A 15,610-nucleotide genomic window follows, 5' to 3' on the forward strand; every position below is an offset into this window, starting at 1 on the left:
TTGGCCAGCCTACCTACCTGCCAGTTCATCCACCCATCGACCTCCACGAGCTCCTAAGAACTGGAGCTAGGGTTCCCTGGGCTTCCAGGTTCCTAGCATCTTGGTAGCTCACCTGCTAGAGGGCTGCATGGGAGCCCATGGACCTGAGACCAGATATATTTTGTTTAATTCATTTTGGTTCTTCTGAAATGGAATTTTCTGAAATGCTACAGAAAATTTCACATCTCCAGCTTTTCTTTCTGATTCAGAATGAGAAAAAAAAATCAGAAATGCAAAATTTTCCTTGGGACAGAAATCCCGGTTCCTGCCCAGCTCTAACTTCATCTTCACAGCTGTTATCCCTTCTTTAAAGAGAGGGAACTCAGGCACAGAGAGATTAAGCAATTTTCCCAGCATCACATGCATAGCACTAATGTCTCTTAAGCCCTGAGTTCAGTGCCCTCTCCAGCAGACCATCCTGCTTTGAGTACCTGATGCTCTCAGTAATGTCAATGGGAGTTTGGATGTGCAAGGAGTGTGAAATTGGGCCCAAGGATCTCAAAGCACTTCACAGACAGAAATTAACTGAACTTTACAACACTGTTGTAAAGAACAGAGACAACCTGCAACTTGTGACTGGGGACCAGTACTATCAGCAATAAATAAGGCTACGCTTATGTCACAGAGGTCATGGAAGTCACTGAATCCATGACTTCCAGAGACCTCCCTGACATTCTCTACTTCAGCCCTAGGGGCTGCAGGACTCTGAAGCTGACAGCCAGCAGGGCCCTGGCAGGGTTCCAGCGACAGGCAACAGCAGCGACAAGTGATGGGGGCCCCCTGTAAAGCTCCAAGGTCAGGTGACAGACTCTTGAGGGGGCCCTCCTCAGGGTTCCAGTGACAAGCAACAACCTCTCATGGGAGGAGGAGGACACTTCAGGCGAGCGGCTGGGGGAGTCCCATTTTGGGGAAATATGGTCACCTTGAAGCTCCCAGCCACCATGAACGGAGGGGGAACCACACAGCTCCCAGCCACCATGGTGGGGGAAACCATGGAGCCGCAGCAGCAAAAGTCACAGACAGATCATGGCTTCCCTGAATTTTTGTTTATTGCCCGTGACCTGTCCATGACTTTTACCATGACAAAATCTTAGCCTTAGCAATAAGTGACCCCTTTAGGACAATAGAGTCAGTGAAAGGGGCTGTGATGAAAACTGGGATTGAAGCCTCACTGTTATTATTTACACTTGTGCAAACTGTACAGAAGGCTTGATTCACTGTTGCCATAAATCAGGTGTGAAGCCCCCCTGTGGCACAGTAGTGGCACTAGGGGCCTTTCCACCAGGGCCAGAGTTTGCTGAGCTGCGGTTGCCCCCAATGGACATGTCAGGAGTGTCCCATGGCAGTCAGGGGGCAGGAGGAGGTGTGGCCAGGACATCTCTATGCCAATTCCCTGCTGTTACAAGCCCTGTAGTATCTCTGAACCTTGTTTATTCCATCCACCCCTGTGCTGGCCAATCCCGCAGAGTGGGTTTAAAATGCTACTGGTAATATTTCACACTCACTTTGAACAGTGACCACACAAGGTGCAAGTCAGTGCAGAATCAGACCCTCCCTATTCCTAGCTACAGCCAGACATCACTGGCGTGAACAAGGCGAGCAGGGCTTGGTTCCCTACTCCACAACATAATGATTTAAAACGCTGGGGTCCGAGTTTCCTCTCCCCTCTTTTACTTTGGTGGAAGTGCATTTACTCTTGTGGAATAACAGCTGATGTGCAGCAGTATAAACCCAGAGGAGAATAGCGCCCTTGGTGGTTTGCTCTTTGCTTCATTGACGGCTGCAATGAAACCATTTAGCAGACACATTGCAGCAAACGCCCTTGGCTCCTGGGAACAGAACTCCTGTACAATTACCCAAGAAGCTCAAACGCAGGGGCTGGATCGCAAAGCCAAGCAGCTGTTCGATAACATTAAATATTAAAGACCAGAGATAGGGTTATTTTTTAAATTCATTCGTCACTGGAACCAGGGCTGCTTCGTACAACATGGGACAGACTGCACAGTCCCTTGTTCAAGGCTTATGAGTGCAATGCTCCAGAGTCTTCCTTCACCTTCCCCAGACTCCTACATCACACATGCTGAGGGAAGGGAAGGGGGCCAGGCCTGACTTGAAGTGGGGAGGGAATAAATAGTGTGTGCCATGTTTGTCGGCTCAGTTAAGGGAATAGTGGCCAGAAGTTTCCTGTTAAACAGGAGAAGCTGGGAAACTTGCAAAATATCCCAGCAGGAGCTGTCATGAAGGAGATGTCCCTAGTTGTTATCTCAGCTAGCTTTTACTCAATAATAACACCCGGCAATGGAGCATGAGTAGTAAATCACACTGCAGTCCCCCATGCAGCTGTTTGGCAGCATTGTTTAAACTCACCCCAGATGAAGTCAATGGATTTGCACCCGTTGACCCCTGTGGTTCATTCATCCCGTGATGTTTGATTGTCTCTCTTTAGATCCATTACCCCATATTAACTGGCCTCTGAGGGTTGTGGGGTGGTAAGCATTTCAAGCCAAATTTTGCTTTCAAACCTGATTATTTGAAAATATATCTTTATACGTTTTAAACTGTTTACATTGATTTGGTTTTCTGTCTTCTGCCTTTGCTGCATTCTGGCTTCTTTTCCTGGTGCCCATTTTTCCTCTTTGCTGCTCTCTGGCAGAGTTGAGGTGGAGGGGAGGCTGTTTTTCCTTTAAAGAAAGAGAGAACAAAAGTAGATCTTTCAAACCAGCTGAGAGAGAGAGACAGAGAAGCAGACAGGGAGCAGACGACCCAGCAGACTGATCTGACTCTGCATTCCAGCCCCTTCTTGCAATTTCTCCACCTGAATGTCTCCTGGATTGGTGAAGAGGAAACAAAAAAAAAGCACAACGAGGCAGCATCCAGAGCATCCTCGCAGGGGTGTGGCTCCCCTCCTCCCTCCTCCAATCGGAACTTTTTAGGAGGGGGCCTCCCAAGAAGATCGATGCAGGGTTGCTAGGAGAAGCAGCGTCTCCCCTTCTTGCCCCGGCTGCCGGTGCAGGTGCAGAGCAGTGGGGAAAGCAGCTGATCGCATTGCTCCGTGTGTGGCTCATGCAGTCACCCAGCAGCATGGGAGCGCAGGATGCTCCTGCTTCCGAGGACTCCTTGCCGGCCCCAGCTCCCGGGCCGCGCTGAGAGCAAGAGGGAGCTTCAAAGTTATCCCTAGAGAAATAATCCTCCCCCCGCGGATCTGCAGGCAGCTGGTGCTGGCTGGGAATAGGAAGCCTGCACAATCTGCCCCCCTCGCCTCCCTTCTCTTGACAGCCCCGGCCAGGCTTGTAATTTCAGGCTCTGCACCAAGCTCCCCCCAGCTGAAAGGAGGGGAAGGAAGGATGCGGCTCGGCAGCAGGGAGCCCCCGGTAGAAGCCTGGCCGAGGCGAGCCCCAGTCGGGCCGGTGCGCGGGAAGCGGGCTCAGGAGAAGCGAGGCGCAGGGAAGCGGGGGGTTAATTGGTGAGCGCAGATCCCCCCCCACACCCAGTCTCCCCCCTCCCTGCCAGGCGCACGGGAGGCCTTGATGCGCTGCCAGCGGGACTCGATCCAGAGCCGGGGGGGACGCGGGAGACGCTACTCTCCCCACACAAGTTTGGACTTTCCGGAGGGTGGCAAACTCCCTCGCGGATCTTAAAGGGCACATGAGAGGGAGCGCGGAGCCCGGCAGCGATCCGGAGCCCAGGAGCAGCCGCACACCCGGGAGGTACCTTCCCGCACGGTAAGGCGAGGACCGCGGCGCCGCTGCTGCTGCCCGGGCGATGCTTGCGGCGCGATCCCGGGGGAAGTTATGGGGGGGGGGGGGGGGGTATTTGCCTAGAGATTCAGGGATTGGCGGGCGGGAAGGCGGGGAAAGGGGGCAGGTGATCGAGGGTTGCAATGGGCCCCTCCGCTGCACAGGGCGAGCCCCAGACCCCGGGACTTTCCCTGGTTTGCAAACCCATCGCCCATCGCGTCGGCTCCGCACCATGACTCGGTAGTACCCGGCGGCGGTAAGTGAAACGGGCTCCCCGGCTCGCCCGAAGCACAGCGTTTGCTGCCAGATGTTGCCCAGAGGTTCGCTGGGGGAACTGAAGTTCCTGTCCGTTTGGTTCCCAAGCGCAGGTGGCTACTGGCAAGCCAGCCTGGAAGGTACTAGCCGGCCCCTAGCTCAGCGCATGTTCTTGTCTGGAGGGGAGAGCAGGCTTGGGGGAGAGAGATGGGGAACACAGCGCATTGACAAGGCTTCACTGCTCCTTAGAGATTTCTGCCGGGATTTGGCTGCTCCCAGGACCCTAAGCTTGGAGTTCTGTAAACGATATAGAATAACTATCCGTGCATGTATCCAGCCGTGTGTACATAGATGTGCATATCTGTGTGAGTAACTGTATTTTCTCTCTGTATTTGTGTGTGCCCATGTGTATATGCATCTGTGTCTATATGTGTATGTGTGTCTATACACGTGCGTTTGTGCCCATATGTGTGCCTATCTATATGTGTATATATGCATATAACTATCCATGTGTGTGTAACTATCTTTGTGTTGTATGTGTGTAAAAAAAAGTATATATTTTAACAACTCTCTGAAGGTGGGGGATTTTTATGCATATACATGTACATAAATATGTATGAGTGCAGAAGCAAGAGATAATATATATATTTATGTGGCTGTATGGTTTTTCCAAGTTATCCTAAAGCTTCAGTTATGTATTCTTTTTTAAATCCCCAAATGTCACTAATCTTAGCATTTTGATTCAAACCAAGCAAAACACAAAAAAATCAGTATTCAGGCTAATGCTGCTTTGGTCTAAGTTAAGGATAAAGCTGCTCGTTTTAACTTTTCTCGGCTTTTTCACAGTTTATGTCACTTGCTGAAGACGATGTAAAACATATTCTAAATAGTTGATTCATTTTAAAAAATCTTCCTTGGCAGCTTGTGAAACCAAATTGCTTAAGACCCAGACTAGCAAATATTTAAGCTTGTGTAAATACATGTCTGGGGTTGCTTAAATCTGCATGAAAACAATTTGAAAGGTGTATTTTCCACCTGATTAAATACATATTTTAGAACAATGACAATACATTTCTAGATACATTCCCCTTATAACGCTTACAAGCCATTAAGAGTTAGTCTACTGACTACATATTTTTATACATGCAATGATTAGAAAACATAATTTACTCTAAAGAGAGTTGCAATTGCAAAAATACAAGTTGAGGCATTTTTTTCCAAATTGAGGACCATTTTATACAGTGCCTTTTATCCTCGAGGATAGATCAATGATCAGTGTGAATCCTTCTTAATTCATTGATTAATGAGCAGAATAATAGGAATGGTTATGGTCTACTGTGAAATAACACATGCTTCCCTCACCCCTTCCAAAATACACCAATCAATGTACTGTCCACCAAACCTCATTCTTTCTATGATTACTCATTTTAGAGGTAAAAGAATGAAGATCAACATTAAGTAAAAAATGCCATTTTTTCCCCTGCTGTGTAACTTAAAAATAAGCAAAATCATTATTTTTATCAAGTACATTAAAATATAAATCTTGCTTCTGTGCTGAGACACTGCTTTTCTGTTGCTGTTTGTTTTGTTTGAGTTATTTTTATTGATGGCCTAGTTATACTCCTCTGCAAATAATGATTTTTAATGTAAATGTTGCCACCCCTGGTAAATGTAACAGAATGCTAGCATTCAAAGAGTGAATCCTTGGCAAGGTGTGGAGATCAAGTTCCTCTCTGGATCTTGTTTGCATCTTTATACTTAGATAATATGTGCTGGAGCAAGTTTTGAAAGTAAGCTCGAACACCAAAGTAAAAGAAACAAAGAGGTAATCATACTTATTAGTTCAACGATCTGTGCTGTTTAAGTAGAATTTAATTTAGAAATGGGTAAAGTAATGGGGTGGGTGGAAGGGAAGATACACTGTTACATCTTAATATTGAAAGGAAGATTTGTACAGATGTTTTGTGCAAACAAGATAGCCCCAGGGGGAAATCCTATAGAATTTAATAGTGTTCTAGCTAGTAGGGTTCTGTACGAATCACTATAAAACCCTATGAAGCTTAATTCTAATCTGGTTTGCCCTGGTTTAAATCAGGAGTAATTAGTTTGACATCAGTGGTCCAGATCCTTAGCTGGTGTAATTGAGTTCAATGGAGCTACCCCAATTTACACCAGCTGAGGATCTGGTTTAATAGTGTGAGTTCAGAATCAAGCCTGTACACTTTAGTAAAGCAGGAGATCCTGGCTATATACATTTGTTGAAGCATCCCATAGGATTCTACTGCAGGAAAGATCATTCTGTATTGAATTCTATAGGATGGTTCAGAAAACCCATAGAAGGGTTATTTTTTTCTATTAAATCTCCATTGGAGACCAGAATTTCAAAGCTTTGTCTCTCTTTATTTACAGTATAATAATAATTAATCATTTTGTTTATAAAGCACCTACCCACCAAAGCTCTCAAGAAGTTTTACAGCAATGTTATCGATACTGCATAGCACAGTACGGGATAATACAGTATTACTGTTTGTGTGTAAACATATATAATGAGAAGTGCAGGGAGTAGTTCAAACTGTGGTGAAGAAATCCACGTAGTATCAACTGGCTTCTCTTGCTGAGTATTGATGCCAAATTTACTGATGATTTCAACCAGATGGCTATCACTAAGAGATCCAGGTCCATTCTTGATCAGAAGCTAAGGTTGATTGTCCCTTGCCATATGCAGGGAAATATGGAGGCATAAGGTGCTCCCTTACTCCGTTGCATGGGATGCACATGCAGCCTCCCCATGGTCACTACTCCCATTCCCATGAAGGAGTGGGGAATGGGCAGGGCTTTGGTTCCACCCACCCCAACAATGCATCAAGCAGTGAGGAGGGGAAAGTAGTCTATGACTTTTCTATGCTCGTTTCCCCCATGGAACAAGTTGGGAGCCAAGAGATTGAGTCTCTTCCCTGGGATAGTCACCTATCAATCCTTGAGGGGGCCATTTAAGGAACTGGGGTAAAAAACTGTTTGGGGATTGGTCCTGCTTTGAGCAGGGCGTTGGACTAGATGACCTTCTGAGGTCCCTTCCAACCCTAATCTTCTATGATTCTATGTGCTACCCCTTCTGCAGGGCAGACTGCAGAGTGATGCTCTAGCCCTAAACTGGGGGAAGGAATGGGGCATAGTGTAAAACGTATCTTTTCATTTAAAATCTTCTCTTTATTTGAATAGTAGAACTGCCAGGACAAAAGACAAGATTTTCTCACGGGCTTTGTAATATCCAACTCTAGGCTGGGAACAACTTCAGTGCATGTGTGTGTGAATTTTTCCATTGCTACAGACAAAAAAGCAATTGTCTACACAAGTGTTTCAGTTTCTACTGGGAGGCAAGGCTATCGCTGCCTCCTCTGGTATGCTCAGAATCCAATGACCAATGTCAGTGAAACTGTCACCATGTATATTTTACTACAGGGTTTTTCCATATTTTTTTTCAGTATTCCACGAAAATTACAAGGAATATAATACATCTTTTCAAGCTGTGTGTTAACTCAGTGGTGTCGGATCATCAGTCGCTATAAATCAATGCAGTTCCATTGAAATCAAAGGGCACTGAAGTCAATGGAGCTATATGAATTTATACCGAGGAGCTATCCCAATATTCCTTTTATCTTCGTATTGGCCCCATGAAGCTAAAATGATATAATTGGAAACACTGTAATGCCATTATGCACAGCTACAATGGAACTAAATGGAACTTTAAGTAGTAGTCTTCATACTATATAGATTTAGGGCCTTGCTGTCAACTGGTGTAGATCAGCATAACTCCATGGAAGTCAATGGAGTTAGACAAATTTGCGCCAGCTGAGGATCTACCCCATAACCTGTTGCATAAAATGGTATAAAAACACAATTGTAAAGGGATAACTAAAAAAGCTCATTCTAGGCTACAGTCTGTTCTTAGATGCAGACACCAGCCTCATTATGACGATCATTATTATACCAAAATAGCCAATAGCAAGTGTCTACACTGAAGAACTTATAATCGAAAGCCCCAATTCAATAAAGTACTTCAAACACCTAAGTAAGCCCATTGACTTCGTTGAGACTGCTCATATGCGTAAAGTTTGGCACATGCTTAAGTACCTTGCTGAATGGGGCCTATGGCTCTGATCCAGCACCATTATAGTCAATGGAAGCTTTGCCACTTTTTGATGAGTGTAGAGTCCGTGAGCAAATGAAGATGGTGGAAAAACAAGATAGGATATGCATTAAGAAGGGAATGCACAGCAGAGCTTAAACACTTCATGGATAAAGATTTTTTCCAAGGTTTCTTGTAGGGAACTGAGAGACCCTAGAGCCTTCAAATAGGGAGTTTTTTTTCAGATACAAATGGGTGGCATGGGAATAGGCACAAAAGTCAGAAAAGGATGAAGAGGAAAATGGGGTGATGAGTGATAAAGCCTAGGAGGAACACAAAGAGCTTCAGGCAGTGGAGAAATGACTCAGGGAGAAGAATGCCAAGCTGGACCTGGAGTAAGTGTAAGAACAATGTGAAGATTCAAGGATGACTGAAACGTGGTCAGAGCAGCGGGGAAAGAAAGATGGTTTTGGTAGCTGCATTTTGGGTTGATAGAAGTGGAGAGAATTAAGAGTGGAGGAGGAGAAGCTGCAGTAATTAAAGCATGAGATTGCAATGGCGAGGAAGGCGTGAATTTTGGAGGTGATGCAGAGGTAGCAACTGCTGAATTTGGCAAGGAGTGGGGAGAGATGACACTAAGAATGCCATCATATTCAGTGGAGAGGATGATGGTGATAGAGGTGGGGAGAAAGGAGAGGTTTATGGAGAAGATTTCAGGGAGTTAATGTTCACCACTCGGAATTTCAAGTTGTAGTGAGTCACATGAAAGGAGATATCAGAGAGCCAGGTGGAGATATGAAAATGGGGAAAAAATTGAAAGTTCATGCATGCCTACAAATTTTTTCAGAGAAACTAGAGCAGGAGTGGGCAAATATTTTGGGTCGAGGGCCACATCTGGGTGGGGAAATTGTATGCAGGCCCAGGGCAGGGTGTTGGGGTGCAGGAGGGTGTGTGGGGTGTGGCAGGGGGTGTGGTGTGCAGGAAGGGGCTCAAGGCAAGCGATTGGGGCAGAGGAGGGGTGTGACATGTATAAGGGGACTCAGGGAAGGGGATACGGGTGCAGGAGGGGTGCAGAGTGCAAGAGGAGGCTCAGGGAAGGGGTGCAGGAGGGTTGCGAACTGAGGGAGGGGGCTCAGGGCAGGTGGTTGGGGTGCAGGAGGGGTGTGGGATGTACAAGGGGGCTCAGGGCTGGGAGCTGGGGTGCAGGAGGGGTGCAAGGTGCAGGCAGGGGGCTCAGGGCAGGGAGTTGGAGGGCAGGGGGCAGGAGGGGTTTGGGCTCCAGTCCGGCGCCGCTTACCTAAAGCAGCTCCGAGGTGGCAGCAGCGCACACCGATATCAGGGCGGATCCCTGCATGTCTGCCCTGATCCCACACCGCACCGCTTCAGGAAGTGCTGCAGCCCCTAGGGGAGGGGGAGTGGAGGGCTCCACATGCACTGCCTTTGCTACACCTCCAGGTACCTCCCCCAAAGCTCCCATTGACCACAGTTCCCCATTCCTGGCCAATGGGAGCTGCAAGGGGCAGTGCCTGGAGGCAAGGGCAATGCACGGAGCCTTCTGCCCCCCACCCTCTATCCGAGGGCCGCAGGGATGTGGTGCTGGACGCTTCTGAGAGTAGCATGGGGCCCGTGGCACAACAAGGGGCAATCCCGCGGGCCAGATCCAAAGTCCTGAGGGGCCAGATCTGGCCTGTGGGCTGTAGTTTGTTCACCCCTGAACCAGAGTAAAACTGATACGACTAAACCTGTGTGAGCAAATTGCATCACTCAGGAGGAGAGTGGAGGAAGAAAAGGGGAGGGCCCTGGTGTGACCGGAATCCCCAGGGAGCCAGCTGAGGTCACTCAGCTAGGGTGAACTGCAAAGAATGAGACAGGCAATCTCCAAAGCTGGTGGATATTCCAATACTTAGATTTACCAAGCCAGCACAAAACAGCTTCTGTTAGATCTGACTGGTTACTCAGAAATCAACACAGTTCCCTTAAAGTAACTCAGCCTCAGGCCTCCACCTAGACACCCAAGTCAAATATGATGAGGATTAATGAAAATCTTATTCATCATAGAAAAAAGTTCAACCGGTCCCAAAAGATCAGACACATTACCTCCCAGGTTAATGAATATTCTGGATCTTACCCAAATACATGCTTACAGCCAATTCTTATTAACTAAACTAAAATTTATTTTAAAAAAAGAAAAAAGAGAGAGTATAGATTAAAAGATCGGTATACACACAGACATGTCAGTCTTGAGATTCAGACTCATAGCAGAGATGGTGAGCTTTGTAGATGCCGAGTTCTTTCAGAAATAGTTCCTAGTTTATAGTCAATCTTTATATTCAGAGTGGTCCAGTTAGAACTGGGATCTCAGTGTTGTGGCTTCAGTTTCCCCTGCATTGAAGCATCAAGCAGATCTGAGATGACAAGATCAGGACCAAGGGTCTTTTATACAATTTTCTAGCAGCCACTTGACCATACAGTCCTGGGTGAACAGTAGGCTTTTGATGTAACCTTCTGTTTCCTAAACCTCACCGGTAATTAACTACATGGGATTAACATAAAATAATTTATCCATTAAGCTGTTTATCACAAACTTTAATGAGACACATAGACAATGGTATTATTTCATCCAAGATTCATCTAAATGTTCATATTCCCTTTTGGTGATAGCGATAGTGACAGATAGGAACATAGGAATGGCTAACATTTAACAAGCTATACTTAACACATATAATTCATATCACCTTTAATGTCTAACAATACAGGCTTGCATTTCAAAGTTCTAGCCTACTTAGCATGGAATGGCCTTAGTTACCATTTACATAGTGTTCTAACTTCTCTCTAATGGTTGGCTCTGATCATGTATTCTGCAGAATGCTTAACCCTTTCTGGCTATGTGTCACACTTTGTATAAGATTTGTTGCAATTATATAATAGTAGTAGCAACAATGGTTTGCACGGTCAAACTTGAATTAGACAATGTCACACCTGGATGGAGTCCAGAAAAAATAAATGAGCAGGGGAGGAGGAATGTGATAGAGACCCTTAAGGAGACAATGAAGAAGTGGTCAGAGATGTCAGAGAAGAATCAAGCAAACACAAGTGTTGGGGGAGGTGAGACAATGATCTGCAATGGCAAAGGCCACTGCTAGATCAAGGAGACGAAGCACACAGATGTGGCCTTTAGACATGGCCAGGAGGTCTTCAGAAACACGGATGAGAAAAGTGTTAGTGGAGTGAAGACAATGAAAGCCAGATTGCAGAGCCTCAAAGGAAGACACCTTGAGGAAAGGGATTAGTGGGAGGAAAAACTGATCCCCTGTTTAGAGCATCTGTCAGGCAGTTCAGAAGCAGGGCTGAGGAGGCAGATAGGATAGCACTTAGAGGTGCAGGTGGGTTTTTCAGGATGAGAGAAACCAGAGCTTTTTGCGTGAAGATCGACAGTTCCTGAAGAGAGGGCAGAGAGAGAGAAGAGAAAGGAGAAGAGAAGGCGCAGAGATCCCAGTGGGTGGTGTAGATTATAGGAGCATAGGAATTGGAAGGGACCTTCTGGGTCCATTGAATCCAATTCCCTGCTATATCAGGCAACCCTGTCAGATAATTCCATTCATAAACTTATCAAGCTCCATCTTAAAACTATCTAATTTGTTTTTCCCCATTACTCCTATTGGACAACTGTTATGCCCCTGAAGCAGCCCATGTGGTACAGAAAGGGAGGAGGCCGGGGCTTGGATAGAGGGCCTGAGGAGGGAGGCAAAGGGAATTAGAAACCCAGGACTCACTGAGTGTAAATGCCTTGCCAGGGAAATAATTACCCTGAGGGGAGAAAGAGCAATTGGAAAAATAGGAAATGTTAGTAAGTGGGTGCATCATTAGCTGACAAGCAGGGGCTTTATAATGTCCTGTTTTTCCAAGGAACTCTCCAATTGGCCACAATTTCACACTTGAATCAGGGACCACTTTGTTACCTGATGTGTTTCATTTAGATCTGAAATGTAGGTCAGGCCAGCAACATCGCACAGGGGTGTGAAAGCCCAATGCAGACAGTGCTAGGTCAACAGAAGAGTTGTTCCGTTGACCTAACTACTGCCTCTCGGGAGGTGGATTTACTACAGCAATGGAAGAACACCTTTCGTTGCTACAGTAAGTGTCTACACTACAGTGCTACAGCAGTGCAACTGCAGTGCTGCAGCTATGCTTCTGTAATATTTCTAGTGTAGACAAGCCTTACGACGCTGAATGTCCAGACTGCTGACTTGCCAATCTTCATCCTGTGCAGTTCTGTAAACTATCAACTTCTGTGCATTTGTGATGTGCTGTCCCCAAAGGCATGTGGTATTAGGCGAAGCCAAAAGTTACTCTGCAGTCTGAAAGGTATGGTTCTGCAGACAATTTACTGAGTCTAGGTTTTGGTCGTGGTGACTCTTCCTTCCAATAAGTGTTGCATAAAAACCTGCTTAGATGTGTTGCCAATGGAGAGCTGACTGTCTGCCCTGTGTGAGTTTTATACATCTTTCAGCTGAATCAAAGATCCAGATGTAGCATTCAGGGACATCACTGATCTATGACAATCACTGGAGCACTTTGTGCTTGTAAACCAACAAGAGGATTGCACTGATCCATAGAGTATGGCAAGGAATAGATTTTCAAAAGAATTCAGCATCTACCAGCCCCAACTTGTGCCTCTAAATAAATGGCCTGGTTCCACTCAAGTTACTAAATGAAACAGACAGATTTTCAGCTGCTGGGTTCTGTGTAGTTTTAAAATCTGGTCCTAAACAGTTTCTCATCAGTGACAGATGAAATAAGGAGAATATTCTCCATTTTACTTATTCATTACAAAGTGCTATGTGCAACAGAGCATGATACAATTGAAATTGCTTATGAAACATATATGTTGCAATACAATATGCTATACAATACTGTATTGTGTAGTCATGATTAGGGATCTATTAAATCTAAAGGAGCATTGCCACTGACATCACTGGGTGTTGGTCAGTCCCCAGGGTAATGGATTTGTGGTTGCATATATTTGTGTATGTCTCAGTGAGTGCACAAGCTTTTATTTCTGCATTCTTTAGCTACAATGTTTGGATCTTGTAATTTCTGCCAGGGATTATTAATTTATTAGTGGCAATTGTAATCACAATGGGGTATATATTTCTCAGTAAAGAAATTATGATGGCAGCCATAATAGAGCATATGAAATAATATAGAGGAGAAACCCATATATAGCCATAGGGACTAGTTAAAGACACAGTGCTGTTTAGTATAGAATGGGCATCCTGCTGTCAAAACCACACACAGACATCTGTGAAAAATCAAGGCACAACATTTGGGAACATGTCCCCTGCCCTTCTAACATGGGGAGATTGGCGGAAATTTTTCTTCCATAGCCTTCATTTTTCATATAAATAGATAGGTACCTTATACTAAGACACATAGGGACCAATCCTGCAACCCCTACTCTTACAAAGGGGCTACCTTAGTCCTATTGGCTGGGATTACTCTCATGGGTAAGCATTGTTGAATGAGTCCCTGTCTAAAACTATACAAATTATTATCAGTATTTTACTTCTAATAAAAAATTGACCCTGCCAAACAAAAGACAATTTTTGGAGGAAGTGAATGAGCATCTTTGCTGAAGATATATATTAACCTGAGTTTTAGTTCAATGGAAATTAAATTGTCCAGGTATTGAGCTGGATTCTCAGCTAGTTTAAATTGGCATCGCTCTGTTGATGTCAATGGAGCTGCATCAATTTATACCAGCTGAGGGTCTAGCCCATAAGCTCCTGAATTTTTAATGGATCCTTCACTGAAATTGGGCTCAGTCCAACATCCTGTACAGTCAATGGGAAATTTGCCATTCACTTCAGTACGCAATGGATCAGGCTTCTATCTGTGGTCCAAAAGATTCTTTCTAGAGTAGCACACACAACAAATCAAGGTCTTGGTTTTAGCTGCTAGCAATTACGTTTTATCACTACTCTAGATCTCTGTCTTGTAAAAAAAAAAATCACATTCAGTCTAGTAAGCTGACCGCAAAGTCATAGATCAGCATTTGGTAAAATTCAGTACAAGAGGACTTCATACATTGTTAATTTGTACACCTCGTTCTTTGCACACACAGAAAAGAGCATCTGTGTCTCCTCTCTTCCCTTGAAAATTTTGACATCAAAGAGCTACAGTGAACTTTCATATGACTAGAATATTTACAAAATGTGCTATAAAAATGACTACTCCAGAGTTATTTCTAAGTATTATAAATCGGTAGAATTAAACTATGCTTGTTAAATACATGGACAATGTCCATGTTTCCGATGCATTCTTCTTGGCTTTTTCAATTGGACTTGCTCACTTTCTCACTAATTAGCAACACTCAGACTTATGATGGGGCCTCCATTGTAATTTGATCTGGACAGATATTGCATTTCCGTTATTTATTTATGGACCTGATCCTGTGTGTTGCCAAGTGCTGTCAGCTCCTGATGAAGTCAATGTGAATTAAGGGCACTTGGCACCACATGGGATCTCAGCATTTTGTTATATCAGGCTCTTGTTACTCTACCTACTCCCAACAGCTGAGGAAGGGCAGAGTTCTTTAAGGGAAAGCAAGATCAACATTAATGTCAACATCAGCCAGTTCTTCTGAGCCATCCTGTTAGCAACCACATTTCTGATAAATGAAAATCTACAGCTACTCTGCTTCCCTTGACATTAAAGGAGACATTTACCTTCTCTTTTGTAGCCAACAAGTATGCCCAATCTTAGGATCTTCACTGTAGAACAATTACAGTAATATGAAGAGCAACATGCAACAAGTCCTTTTCCCATCCATTTGCCTGTCTATTATGCGGTTAATAAGGCTCTGTTTACACATGGGTAATCCTGAGATCGATTTATTAAAATGAGTTTATGAGTTAAAAGGGAAGAATATCTAATGGGATAGTCTGGGGAATACAAATCAGGTGAGGTGACTTTTAGAGAATAGTAATTTCGCTTCCTGAAACTGACTTGAAATCTCCAGGAAGAAAAATACCCAGCTTAAAGCAACCTGTTCTTTTTTCACTCGGAAGTGATCTCAAATTAATTGTGCAGTTTATCTGAACTTGGTTTTCCTTAATATACTAGGAGAAAAGCTGTGAGAGACTGGGAATTTTAACTTGTTTGTAATGTAAACTCAGTATATTGGTATCACTTTTTAACACTCCAGAAGCTAGCAGGAGGGGGAAAAAGCTTTGATTCTCTAAGCAAACAAAGAGGGAAAAAAGGTGACAGGAATCACCCTCAGTGAAAGGCAGATAATGAAAATGTGGGAAAAGGTCTTTATTTTAAGAATTGCCTTTCCAAGGCCACTTAAAATGATATTTACAATGTCAGGCTCTTTATAATTATTAGACCTCTTCAAAAATGGGGGAAGCAGGAAGGAAATTTCCCATTTTTATTGCATTTAGTTATT

The 15,610-nt window shown here is 44.6% G+C and overlaps 1 protein-coding gene across 4 annotated transcripts in view; it reads left to right on the forward strand.

The window, feature by feature from the left end:
- Nucleotides 1-2,900: 2,900 nt before the first annotated feature.
- GRM3 (glutamate metabotropic receptor 3) overlaps nt 2,901-15,610 on the forward strand; it is a 168,088-nt gene continuing 155,378 nt past the window's right edge. The window contains exons 1-2 of one of the 4 annotated variants that reach the window (XM_030563136.1): nt 2,901-3,761; nt 4,281-4,396. The gene's annotated coding sequence lies outside the window, so the exon portion shown is untranslated. Of the gene's footprint in view, nt 3,762-3,967; nt 4,033-4,152; nt 4,172-4,280; nt 4,397-15,610 lie in introns of those variants that run through there. The other 3 variants (XM_030563061.1, XM_030563223.1, XM_030563312.1) reach the window with 3 other exon arrangements.

The sequence above is a fragment of the Gopherus evgoodei genome, chromosome 1, assembly GCF_007399415.2.
Source record: "Gopherus evgoodei ecotype Sinaloan lineage chromosome 1, rGopEvg1_v1.p, whole genome shotgun sequence".
NCBI classification, from domain to species: Eukaryota; Metazoa; Chordata; order Testudines; family Testudinidae; genus Gopherus; species Gopherus evgoodei.